This window comes from Cibotium barometz, chromosome 17 (genome assembly GCF_041138505.1).
Source record: "Cibotium barometz isolate CiBa-2024 chromosome 17, ASM4113850v1, whole genome shotgun sequence".
NCBI lineage: Eukaryota > Viridiplantae > Streptophyta > Polypodiopsida > Cyatheales > Cibotiaceae > Cibotium > Cibotium barometz.
Genome location: NC_141062.1, coordinates 1906224 through 1921198, shown reverse-complemented (window position 1 = coordinate 1921198; position 14975 = coordinate 1906224).

The window sequence follows — 14975 nt, the reverse complement described above, 5'->3', positions numbered from 1 at the left end:
GAGATCGATGGAAGTAAGATTACTGTGAGTGACAAGTAAAAGTTACGACTTATATAAAGGAAGGAGCTAGCGTAACCTAGAAGCCAACGGTATCTTGCCACTGAAGTTTTACCATCTTTCCATGATTTGGGTTTGGCACATATTTCTATAGAAGGCATTAAGAACTTTGAGATGAGGAGATAAAAGAAGTTCGTAGGCTGTCACTTACTTTCTTTGGTCCACAATATCTGGGGGATAACTACTTATACTCCCCAAGAGATAAAGAACTTCTTTTGGTCTGTACTCAATGAAGACCATATCTGCTTCTTTGAATTCTCTGACTGTCCTCTTCTTATATGTATATTGTTTCTGTCGATCCTGGGCAGCGTATCTTTATGAATTGCCTGCATTTGTTGCTCTATGTCGCCAAGCATTTGACTGGTCATCTCGACCCTAATCAATGGTTCGGACCTGGTTAATGGAGTTAAGCAATCTTGTCCGAGAGACGGACCCTGATTAGATTGGTATGAAGGAATTGGTCTCTGAATTTGGGTTCTAGACTTCCCTGTGCCCTTATCATGGTAGGAGTCGGGCAGTCTTTTAACTGATGACCAAAACCTTGGCATCCAAAATACCGGTTCTCACTTCTGAACTCATCGTTCTGAATCCTTAAAACAAGTGGGCTCCTGAGAAGGTATTCTAGGAAAGTGTCTTCCCTTTTTAAACAGAATCTTTCTTTTATTTAGAGAAGGAATAAGTATTAGATCAGAAAAGGAGATTCTTACTTGTGTATACCTCTAAGGCTGGGGGAGGAATCTTACATTCTACCCCACTTAAAAAGTGCAAGATGTCCTCATCTCGCAAGTAGAGGACAACTCTTTTGCTTAAGATCCAATTTATTCTGGGGTTCCTTATATTCCGGTCAACCCAACAGAATATGGGGATAAATATCCCTTATATAGAACTCATCATTAAATAACAATTCATTCAAATCATATCATTCATATCTTTAACACGATAATGGTCCATTAGACCGAAAAATTTCCTTCTGAACATTCCTCCACGGGAATTTTAGTTAAGCAAGTTCTCAAGTTGTCATCCCTTAACTTGATCTACCGTCTCAAGTATTAACGGTAGCAATTTGACAGCACAATCCACTAATCTCATAGTGATTTGCTGAAATCATTTTCATCATTTATCATTACAGGGACTCGTCCCAATCATCCACATTGTGGTTTCGCTCAGCTTATTACATTTCAACCCATTTTCAGGGATCATCATTTTTCAACCAGAATCCAAATCAATTCATCAGTTCCCAAACAGAATTAAAAATCATAGCAACCACATTCGAATTCATCAACTAGATAGCATTAATGATTATAATTTCAAGTCTTAGATTTACTCGTATATACTGTCGGTAAAGAGCTGCAGTTATACCCTCGGTATATACGGTTAGTCATGATACTTGGAATTATAAGGTAAATACTATCATGTCTAAGCCTCAAGCAAGTCAGGGTTCCATATAATTACGGTACTTCCATTTTGAAGACCCAATTACTAATTTACGAAATTAGTTTGAATATCAATTTGTATGAATTATATCACACAATTATAACCTTTTTGTGTTACTTGATAAATTTTTTACATATTTGGCTTTTCAGTTGATCTTTATTAGCCAATTCACTCTGATACCAACTGTGAGATCCCTGTTCCCACCGAGCAATGGATTCGGGGTACTAGCAGCGGAAGTAGCACTTCTCGTGCGAGACAGGGGTCCCACACTCGGGGCCTCGTCCACGGATATCCGGACAAGAGACTAATCCGTCGGTTTTTCCAAAACCAAACCCGAAAAAAACTTCCTTTATCCGGAAAGCACAGACGATTCCACCAGGATAACTTTTTACTCTAACGTAGTCAAGACCATTACTGATCAAACTGATCTGACTTCACCTACAAAGGTACTCGGTCAGATCAAGGAAGAAACTTGCACTTGGATCATTGGAATCAATGTTTTTTTCCCCATCAAGAGGCACAGCCGTTGATTCCTATCCATAGAACAATTACTATCCGGGATTTACTTTATCTATTGTAGTAACAGAAATTGAGTCTCGATTTACGGATCCATCAGTCCAGCCTAACCCCATCCGATCCCATGGGTTAGCCAACCACCCAACCACTGTAGTGATGGGATCCAATTTGGAATTTGGTTAGGTTTTGTCCCGGGTACCAAGGAAAAGAGTTCCAAGGCTCCCTAGCCGGAAGTTCATGCAAATATAAAACTAGCCACACCACTTACACACCCAATATGAAATTGCCTTTTTCTTAGCATCAGCTAACTTTAAAACAATCCTTTAATGAAACCATATTACCACTGATCACAATCTTCCAAATTATCCGGTTGATTCATAATTTCCCATCATTCCTTCATCAGAGTATCTATGGCATCATTGGCAACTAGAACGCTCACCACCTGTCCACTTCAGGGGCCTTTTCAATAGTTCCTAACCCATAATACTCGGCAATATAATCACTTATAAAAATCAAGATGGACTCTCGTTGAAGATCAGCAAGATCAACACAACAGATCCATAAAAAGAGCCATGGACTCATCCATTGAAGACCAGCAAGGTCAGTCAACCAGATTCATGCCCGGTTTCAGAAAACAACTCTTACTCCTTGTTCCAATATCTTCCTCGATGCACGTATGGGTATCCTAGGCGACCCAGAGCCCGAGCACCGTATGGTCAGCACCCTCTAGGATCCTTCGCAGGTGACCTAGCGCTTCACTCATAGGCTGCTTCCTTGGTCCCTCATCCACCGTACCGGAAGCTCACCATTTTAATCGAACTGAGGCTGGTCAAGACCTCGGCCGACCTTGCTACGCGAGACGTCCTCCATTGACTCTCCGTCTCAGCAGTTGCAACTTTATCAGTTAGGTCTCCACGACCTTAATCACAAGACGGTCAAAATGCTTCCCCAGCATTCTTGACATAAAACAGCCATTTACAAACAGCATTTACAAACAGTTTACAAATATAATTTCTATATTAACTCTCATTTTTCACATTATCTCTCATTAATCCACATTACTTATTCCACATTCCATTTATATGTGTACTCATCCAATCACATCATTTTCCATCTCTTCACTTTCACATCACATATCATATATTCACATCCATATTCACATCCATACATCCACATCCACATCCACATCCACATTCACATCCATACATCCACATCTACATGCTTACCTCCATTTTCACATCCTCATTTATACATCCACATCCCATATCCACATTCATACATACACATCCATATCCACATCCATACATCCACATCCACATGCATACATCGACTATCACGTCCTCATTCATACATCCACATCCATATACATACATACATCCATATCCACATTCCCATTCACATCTATACATCCACATCTACATCCACATACATACATACATCCACATCCACATTCCACATTCACATCTATACATCCACATCTACATCCACATACATACATACATCCACATCCACATTCCACATTCACATCTATACATGCACATCTACATCCACATTCACATACATCCACATCCACATTCCCATTCACATCTATACATCCACAACTACATCCACATACATACATACATCCACATCCACATTCCACATTCACATCTATACAGCCACATCTACATCCACATTCACATCTATGCATATACATCTTCATGCATACATCCATTTTCACATTCATACATCCACACTCCCATCTCCACATCCACACATTCACATACATACATCCATTTCCACATTCCCATTCATATAACCCCATATGCCTTCACATCTAATCTTTTACATCACATCCATTCTCTCGCCCTATCACAACCCATATACATCTTATCCTATCATATACACTTCTTACCTCATCCCATACACATCTTATCACATCTTAATTCATCTTATCACCTCCTAACTTATTTCATAAGCATCTTATCACCTCTTATCACATCTTATACACCTCTTATCACATCCTATCACATCTCATATCTATTTATAGAATACAAGAGAATTCTTATATTTGATATAAGATTTTTTTTACACAATTATTTATGCATAAATTCTATTTAAGGAGATTAATACTTTCAAAGTAAAAATCAATCTTTTATGCATCTTCCTATGCATAAATTCATTTTAAATGAAAATGACACTTTTTGAATTAAATTTCAATCTTTTATGCATTTTCCTATGCATAATTCAATTTAGATGAGAATGACACTTTTGAATCAATCTTTTATGCATCTTCCTATGCATAAATTCAATTTGGTAGGAATTACACTTTTAGAATAAAAGAATTTCTCTTATGCATCTAAATTATGCATAAAATCCATTTATGATGAAAATCACACTTTTAGTATAAAAAGAATATCTTTTATGCATACTTCTATGCATGAAATCCAATTGTGATAAAAGTAACACTTTTATAATAACATAATCATCTTTTATGCATACCTCTATGCATGAGATTCAAATATGATAAAAGTAACACTTTTATAATAAAATAATCAACTCTTATGCATACTTCTATGCATGAAATTCAATTGTGATATAAGTAACACTTTTATAATAAAATAATCAACTTTTACGCATACCTCTATGCATGAAATTCAAATATGATAAAAGTAACACTTTTATAATAAAATAATCAACTTTTATGCATACCTCTATGCATGAAATCCAAATATGATAAAAGTAACACTTTTATAATAAAATAATCAACTTTTATGCATACCTCTATGCATGAAATCCAAATATGATAAAAGTAACACTTTTATAATAAAATAATCAACTCTTATGCATACTTCTATGCATGAAATTCAATTGTGATAAAAGTAACACTTTTATAATAAAATAATCAACTTTTATGCATAGCTCTATGCATGAAATCCAAATATGATAAAAGTAACACTTTTATAATAAAATAATCAACTCTTATGCATACTTCTATGCATGAAATTCAATTGTGATAAAAGTAACACTTTTATAATAAAATAATCATCTTTTATGCATACCTCTATGCATGAAATTCAAATATGATAAAAGTAACACTTTTATAATAAAATAATCATCTTTTATACATACCTCTATGCATGAAATTCAAATATGATAAAAGTAACACTTTTATAATAAAATAATCATCTTTTATGCATACCTCTATGCATGAAATTCAAATATGATAAAAGTAACACTTTTACATTAAAATAATAATCTTTTATGCATACCTCTATGCATGAAATCTAATTATGATAAAAGTAACACTTTTATGTTAAAATAATAATCTTTTATATGCATACCTCTATGCATGAATATCAATTATGCATAATATAAAAATCAATTTCTCTAAGATTACAATGAATATCTTTCAATTAATCTAGGATGATAATTCCTAGAATATGGTAGGAAGTTCTCTTTTCATGCTTTGAATAAAATTATTTTATGTGTAATTTTTATAAAATTTTTGCCATAGCTCCGCTACTATGACTGATAAATGTCAATTTATTTTGAAGGATAAAGCTTATCATTAAGGAAATTATTAGAATGATCCCTAATTGGATCATTAACCCAATAATGGGTTAAATCATCAATATTCATGAAATACATAAACTAAAAGCATAGAAAAAAGCCATTAATTTGACCTCAAGCATAGATTAATCTTGGATTAAGGAAAAGCTTTATGAAAAACTTCATTGAGAATGGGTCATGAGTATGACCATTTCTTGAGTGAGAGAGAGAAATTACATAAAAACCATTAGAATTAAGCATAAATGGAAATTTATGTAATTCTTAACTATCATTAATCAATTAACTTCAATAGCATTCATCAAATTATGTAACTCTTCACTACCGTTCATCAATTAACTTCAATAGCATTCAAAAACCATTCCAATTAAGCTTCTCAAGCTTAAGAGAGGGGTTGAGAAGAGAGAAGCATTGAGAAATTATAGAAAAAATCAAAATTCACCATTTACCTTACAATTTGCTTGATTCTTTGTTCACGGTAGAGGCCCCCAACCAATCAATTGGTTAAGTATGTTGATGGAGCCACCAATGGGGATTGAAGAAAGAGGGAAGCTCCAATTTCTTCAATTTGGAGAGAATTTTAGAGAATAGTAGAAACTAGCATTATTTCAACATAACTCTAGTATAGTAAAATTCTTCCTTTTTTTTCAAAGGACTCATGTTCTATTTATAGGAGAGGGAAGCTCTAACCAAAGCTAACTGAATTCTAGAATTTTCCAGATTCAGTTTGGTTGAATTTGGACTAGATTTGGATCTAGTTTGGTTACTTTTTGATTCGGTTTGGTTTCATTTTGATTTGGTTTGGTTCAAGAGAGAGGAGAGATAAAAATATCACATTATTTTTGAGTTTAAAACTCATTCAAGCTTGTGAAATATGCACCTCCTTTAAAAAACTCCCCTTCCTTACATATGTGTCAAAATGGAATCATTATACCCAAAATATCTCATATTTTTAATATTGCTCATAGTTTTTTTTACTAATAAACCTTGTACATTTTCAACTCTTCATCTTGTGTGAGCATTTACTCATTTTTGGATACCAAAAATATCTCATATTTTTAATATTTCTCATAGTTTTTTACTAATAAACCTTGTACATTTTCAACTCTTCATCTTATGTGAGCATTTACTCATTTTTGGATACCCAAAATATCTCATATTTTTGATATTACTCATAGTTTCTTACTAATAAACCTTGTACATAGTCAACTCTTCATCTTATGTGAGCATTTACTCATTTTTGGGTATCTTCTTTTACAAATTGAATTCATCTCCTCCCTACACATGGATTGATGCTATTGGCCCATAGGAACCTTAATTGGACCATAATCCAAAAATTTCTAAAAATCTAGACCCTTAGGCTAAGGTTCTTTATACCCATTTCCAATTAATTCCAATTGCACATTGGAAAGTTCTTTTTGAATTTCTGTTTCAGGGGAATTCATTTTAATAATATGAGAAATTTTTCTATCTAAAAATATTCAATCTAAATATTCTCTCTCTAGAATATTTTCTCTCTCTATGTTAAAACGGTTAGAAATAAGATCTTTCATATTTCTGAAGAGGGGATTGATTACAGGGGAAGATGCTGGATATCTTGAGAGGTTGGGGAGGAATCTTTTAGGTGCCTTGCTTTATCCCCATTGTCTGCTCTCCTCTGCTTGATTGTATCCATGCAAAAGCAATCCACTACACACTCCTCTGGTGATGACAACCAATCGGTAATGTCATTGTCAGAGTCATTCTCCGAAGAAAAATGCACTCGATATTCTCCCATACCGGCATCCAATGCAAAGTTAGAGCACTCTCTCTTAATTGTGAGATCCCTACCCTCTTTGTGGATCGAACTCTGGAGTGCTGGCAAGCAGCGGAAGTAGCAACCTCACGTGCAGGGCAGAGATTCCCACTCGAGGCCTCGCCCATGAATGTCAGGGCAAGTGACTAGTCCGGCGGCTCTTCCAAAACCGAATCTGAAACAAACTTTCCTCGCCCAGAAAACATAGGCGATTCCTTTGGGAAAATATTCTAATATAGTCAAAAGCCTTAAATATCCTTTGTATTCCGACCAAACCCGTGGGTCACATGGCCGAATCAAAGGAGGAACTTGCATTTGCTTCATAGAGACCAATGCTTTTTTCCCATCAAAAGAGGCACAGCCATTGATTCTTTTCTATAGAATAAGAATTATCCAGTGACTTACTTCAACTATCGTAACTTGAACAGAATTGAATTTTATTGTAGGAATCCATCAATCCAGCCAACCACTATATTGATGGGATCCATTATAAAAAATTGGTTATGTTTTGTCCCAGGTACTAGGGAAAAGAGCTCGTAGGCCCCTTAGCTGGCAGTCATGCAAAACTTAAATAGACACACCACTTACACACCCAATATGAAATTACCTTTTCTTAGATTCACTATTTCCAAATAGAATTGCAATAAAACCACAGTGTTTCCATCATAATCCTTAGTATTCCAGTTCTAGGGTCCAATTTCCAACTTCTCCACTTAGGTCCCCATGACCTCATTCCAAATCCAATTTCTAGTCATTTCTTCCTCAGTGTACCTATGGCATCATCGGCAACCAGCACCTGGTCAATCCCTCTAGGCTCACCTAGTACTTCACTCAGGGGCCTTTTCAATAATTCCTAGCCCATAGTACCCAGGAGTATAATCAAGATTTTTCCATAAAATCCATATAGAATCTCTGTTGAAGATCAGCTAGATCAACCAACAAGATCCATTTACCAAAAAGAGCCATGAACTCATCCGTTGTGAAGACCAGCAAGGCCAATCAACCAAATCCATGCCCGTGTTCAGAAAATAACTCCAACTCAATTTTTTCCTCAATGCACGCGTGGGTATCCTAGGCAACCCAGAACCCGAGCACCATATGGTCAGCACCCTCTAGGCTCCTTCGTAGGTGACCTAGCGCTTCACTCATAGGCCACTTCCTTGGTCCCTCATCCACCGGAAGCTCACCATTTTAACCAAACCGAGGCTGGTCAAGACCTCAGCCGACCTTGCCAGGTGAGACGTCCTTCTTTGACTCTCCATCAACAGCAGCAGTTGCAACATTTTCCACTTAGTTTCCCACGACCTCATTCCATAAGCTACTCAAAATGCTTCCCCGACATTCTTGACGTAAAACAATCTTTAAAAAATAGTTTTCACATGCAAATACAGTTTCCAAGAAAAATTCCCATCTTTCCATATCATTCCACATCGATTGACACCATTTCTCATTTTTCCACATCATTCCCCATTCCACATCATTCAACATCATTCCTCATCATTCAACATCATTCCTCATCATTCCACATTAATTCACACCATCCCACATCATTCCACATCAATTCACATCATCCCACATCAATCCACATCATCCCACATAATTCCACAACATCAATTCACATTATCCCACATCAATTCACATCATCCCACACATCATTCCACATCAATTCACATCATCCCACACATCATTCCACATCAATCCACATCACTCCACACATCACCCACATTATTCCACACATCACCCACATTATTCCACACATCACTCCACATCACTCCACACATCCCACACATCACTCCACATTATTTCACACATTCCACATCCTTTTGCACATCACTCGACATCATTCCACACCTCAATCCAATTTCCACAAACAAGATGGTCTCTTTTTGTTTTGAGCAAATCAGGTTTTATTTATCATCTTTCCTTGATCTAGTTATCAAAGTTTTTGTTCCATAATCAACCAAGTTACTCTACTTTTTATACTAACAGGACTTACTAAGTCTCGGCCATTACTTGGCCTAGTTAAAGATAACTTTTTCTCGACTCAATTCAATTAAGTTTAAATTTCCATTCACTTTTGGATCCTCGATCCTTTCAAGAATTCCAAAATCCTTTTCCAAGGAATCTAGGAATAAATCAGTCATCACATAAGTATTTACATTTCATCCAACTAAGCATGTTTCTGATCATTTTCTGGGAAATCCTTTTCCTGTTTAGAGTGTACTTAAGATTCTATTTCTCGAGAATCTAGACGTATACTTCATAATTCCAAAAGTTAAATATGTTTGTGATTCCTCTTTCTGATTAAAAATTTATCCATTTTTTCTCGATGCACTTCTATGAATATTTTCACATTCTTTTCTCAAATTTTCCAAAATAAAATATGCTCAATATTCCTCTTTTTGAATAAAAGATTTATGCATATGACCTCATGGGATTTACAAAATCAATTATACCCATAATTCCTCTTTCAGCATAAAACATTTATGCACACATACTAATTCATTTTTATCTAAATGAATTATATTCATATCATTTCCATAATTCTCATAAATTGAATGAATCTAGAAAAATTTGTGTATAACCTTCTTTATTTTTTTGGTAAATGAATAATGCTCAAAACTCCACTTTTAGCATAAAATTTATTATGTATAAATTCATTTTCTAATGATATAAATTTTGCCATAGCTTCCTCGTATTTTCTATGAAATGAGAATGCTCAAAAATTAACTTTTACTATAAAATTAGTTTATGCATAAACCTAAGCATAAACATAAACATTAATTCATCTAAACAATAACATAAATCAAGAAAGGCATGGTTTTAAGATGAAAACCATGAAATAAAATGCTTCCCAAACATGAGGGAGGTCAGGAAGAAGATTAACATCTAAAAAGAGAGTAAACATCATTGTTTAGGCTTACCCTTGGTTTGCTTGATTCTTTACCTCTTGCAAAATTTGTCTAGCGCCCTCAAGGAAGAGTCTTGGCCACCAAGGCAAGAGGGTACTCTTCAAGAGAAGAAGAGGTTTGGTGAAGCACCAAAGCTTCACAATGGAGAGGCAAGGAAGAGGGATAAAAGAATTACACTAAACTGAAAATTACACTAGCATAGAAATACTCTAAGATGAAAATACAAAGGAATGGGGCTCTATTTATAGGTAAGGGAGGCCACCAACCAAGTCCAACTGGGATCTAGAGGCTTCTAGCTTCAGTTTGATCCAATTTGCGACTAGTTAAATCCATTTTTCTGATCTAGTTTGGAAGAGGAGAGATGAGAGATAAAATATCTTATTTTTTTGAATTAAAAATTGGGGTAATGAATTTAGGTGCCTCCTTTATAAGCTCCACTCACCCTCCTGAGGTGTCAAAATTCCCATTTTTATACTATTAAGTGCCAGTACTAGTCAACTCTTCATCTTATGTGAGAATTTACTAATTTTTGGTGAATTTTCTTTTATTCTTGCATTTTTCTTATTCAAACACTTGGATTAATCCTATAGGCCCATTAGAACACTCTTTGGACCTTAATCCATAATTTTTTGAAAATAGGTACTCCTAGGATAAGGTGTCCAGTGCACATATTCAATTAATTTCTAATGCATATTGGAAAACTCTTTTTAAACTTTTGTTTCAGGGGATCACTTCCTATTGACTAGAAGAAAATACTTATCCAAAAATATTTTAAAATTGTTTATCTCTCTCTAGAATATTTTCTCTCTGTAGACCAAAATAGGGTCAAACAACATCTTTTTTCCATTCTGAAGGGGGGAATGATTACAAGAGATTGAGAGGGGGGTTCTTACATCTTTACATCATCAAAATTTGGAGGGAGGAATCTTACATCCTACCCCACTTAAAAAATGCGAGATGTAAGATTCCTCCCCCAGCCCCTCAAGATGTCCAGTTTCTTCCCCTGTAATCAATCCCCCTTTTCAGAATAATAAAACATCTTGTTTCTACCTGTTTTGGCCTAGAGAGAGGTAATTCAATTTTTAGATATCTTTGGATGGAAAAATATCCCTTCTAATTAAAATAAATTTCCCCGAAATAGAAGTTTAAAAAGAAATTCCTAAGGTGCATTAGAAATAAATTATAATGTGCAAAAAAGACCTTAGCCTAAGGACCCCTGTTTTCAAAAAATTTTGGATTAAGGTCCAAACAAAATTTCGACAGGGCAATGAGATTAATCCAAATGTAGGAAGGAGATAAATTGAAGAATAAAAGAACCCCCCCCAAAAAATGAGTAAATGCTCACATAAGATGAAGAGTGGACTAAGGACTAAAGAAAAGAATTAAAAACTAAATTTTAACACCTCAGTGTGGGGATCTCCCCTCATGAAGTAGGCACCTTTTTCTCATCATTACCTCTAATTTTTAATCAATAACATGAGATATTTTCATCTCTCCTCTCTCCTGTTTCAAATCTAGATCCAAAAAGTAAGCTGAACTGACCCAAAAATGGTCAAAATTCGACCAAACTGATCTAAAAAATTCTAGAATCAGTTTGCTTGGTTAGAGGCTCACTTTTTCCTATAAATAGAAGCCTCCCCTTTGTAAAAGCTTAATGGTGTTTATGCACTGTTACTCTACTCCTGTCCTGAGCCATGTACATTGAATTTTTTTAATAATTCAAAATTTTTTGGCCTAATCCTCTCTAAAGTGAATTGGTGGCCACTATTGCTTCAAACAAGAGTAGAACCCTCAAATCCCTCAAGCCAAAGGAGAGCTTACAAGCTCCATGTAAGCTAATTTTCTTACTTTTTTTACAAATTTTAATGAAAAATCTATGATTTTCTTGATTTTTATGTTTTGCAAATGATTGAATTAAATTCAAATGCTATGCCTTTGATGAAAAGGCCACCCCCTTCTCTTCTTTATATTCCAAACTTTCTTAATTCTAGAAAGATTAACTAAGTGATTAATTAAACTCTTCTTATTGTTTACTCTCTTGAATTTTAGAAAATTGTGTAGATTAGAGTTCTATAATTCTAAATTGGGTTAATTAAGTTAAGTGAAGGAAGATAAAAATGAGAAATGGTCAGCCATACAAAGGAGGTTATGGCAAAATTTTTCAGAATTTTGTGAAAAAGAAAGTTTATTTTTATGTTATTCCAAAAGAGTAATTCCCACCATTTTTGCATCTAAAAGAAATATTTCTAATTACTCCATGTACATATTCACCTATGAATATGCATGGATATCACTGATATTAATTAATAAATTTGATTTCTATGCATAGAAAGATGCATAATGGATTTTATTTTATTATAAAAGTGTTATTCTTATTAAATTTGATTTCTATGCATAGAAAGATGTATAATGAAAGTTTTTTATTATAAAAGTGTTATTCGTATTAAACTTGATTTCTATGCATAGAAAGATGCATAAAGGAAATTTTTTACTATAAAAGTGTTATTCCTATTAAAATTGATTTTTATGCATAGAAAGATGCATAAAAGAATTTTTTTTATTACAAAAGTGTTATTCTTATTAAATTTGATTTCTATGCATAGAAAGATGCATAAAGGAAATTATTTATTATAAAAGTGTTATTCTTATTAAAATTGATTTCTATGCATAGAAAGATGCATAATGTAATTTTTTTTAATTATAAAAGTGTTATTCTTATTAAATGTGATTTCTATGCATAGAAAGATGCATAAAGGAAAATTTTTTATTATAAAAGTGTCATTTTTATTAAATTTGATTTCTATGTATAGAAAGATGCATAAAGGAAATTCTTTTATTATAAAAGTGTTATTGTTATTAAATTTGATTTCTATGCATAGAAAGATGCATAAAGGAAATTTTTTTATTACAAAAGTGTTATTCTTATTAAATTTAATTTTTATGTATAGAAAGATGCATAAAGGATTTTTTTAAGTTATAAAAGCGTTATTCTTATAAAAATTGATTTTTATGCATAAATAGATGCATAAAGAAATCCTTTTTATTTTAAAAGTGTTATTCCTATTAAATTTGATTTTATGCATAAATAGATGCATAAAAGGATTTTGTTTTTTTTTAAAAGTGTCATTCCCATTGAAGTTGATTTTATGCACAAATAGATGCATAAAGAATTTTTATATCAAAATTAGAACTCTCTTAAATTCTATGTTTAAATTCTATGAGTATTTGATAAATGAATAATTAAATACTCTAAGAGAGAAATTTCTATCGTTTTATATTCACACGGATCGTAAAAAGAAAATTCAAGAAATATATCAAGATCGAAATATTCAGATAAATGATTAATTTATTCCTCATTGGAGTTCGTAACTAATTTAGAAATCAGTTAAGTGAATATTCAAAGAACAAAATTCAGTAAAATAGTAACTAAATTATCAAACCTTTTCGAGAAAGATAGTTCAAGAAAAATCTTATTCGACTCGAACCTTGAATTAGACTATGACCAAGACCAAACTCTTTCGTCAGTTTCGAGGAAAGAAGGTGTGACCACTTTAGAAAAATACACTCAAAACTCTCGCCAAATCTAAAACTAAGTTTGAGACCCTTCGAATTGATATGTGGATCAAGGTTATAGAATTCCAAGAATTCTGGTATGAAATTTAGAATTCTGATCAAGAAGTTTTGGGGATACTGATTCAAGAAATACTCATTGTATTCAAAAGAAAATCAAAGTGAAAACTTGCTTAGAAACCATGTTTTCTTAAAGGACTATCTTACGCCAGAATGCTGGAGAGAGCATTTGGTAAATGTTTTTCTAAGGGAAGTTCGATCGCAACAACAATAGCTGGCGGCCAGGGAGTATTCAAAGGACAGCTCACACGGCAAAGCCTGCCCAGGTCTTCACCAGCCTCCTCAGTATGGTTGAAAATGGTGCGCTTCCGGTACGATGGGCGAGGGCCGACAAAGCGGTCCTTGAGTGAAGTGCCATGACACCTAAGGAGGATCCTAGTTCTGACCAGGAGATGCACGGGCTCGCGGTGCCTAGGACACCCATGCGTATGTCGTGGAAGATATGTACGATGGATAAAATGATTATTGTAATCTGTTTACTGGATCTCGTTGTGGCTGACCAGTTGGTCTCAACAACAGAGAGTCCAGAGTGATACTGTTTTTTGAGAAACAAGGGACTGGATGGAATTTTTGAGTTATGACATCTGTAACCAATAACCGTTTGTCAATGGATTATTTTATATATTAAAGTTTTAAAGAGGAGTGTGTGCGTATCTGTATTCGAAAGCAAAAGTTAAGAAAGGCATTCAATTATGGGTGGGTGAGTAATTATCTGGTTCTACCAATTCCACTGGTTGGGTGGTGGCTAACCCATGGGCTTAGATGCTGAAGAATTTCTCAAATGAGTAGATCAATGGCTGTGCCTAACTTCGGTTAGGAAAAAAGCGTTGATTTCCTCAAATAATTAGATCAACGACTGTGCCTGATTTTGGTTAGGAAAAAAGCGTTGATTTCTTCAGATTAAGTTAGTGATAGTTTTCCTTCTATCTGGTTTAATCAGGTGAAGGATAGTTTAGTCTCTTGACCCTGTTAGAAAATTCGTTAAGAAAATCAAAAAGGTGGAATCGTCCCCGTTTTTCAGGCAAGGGAAATTTTCCCGGTTTCGGTTTCGGAATGACCACCAGATTAGTCTCGTGTCCGTG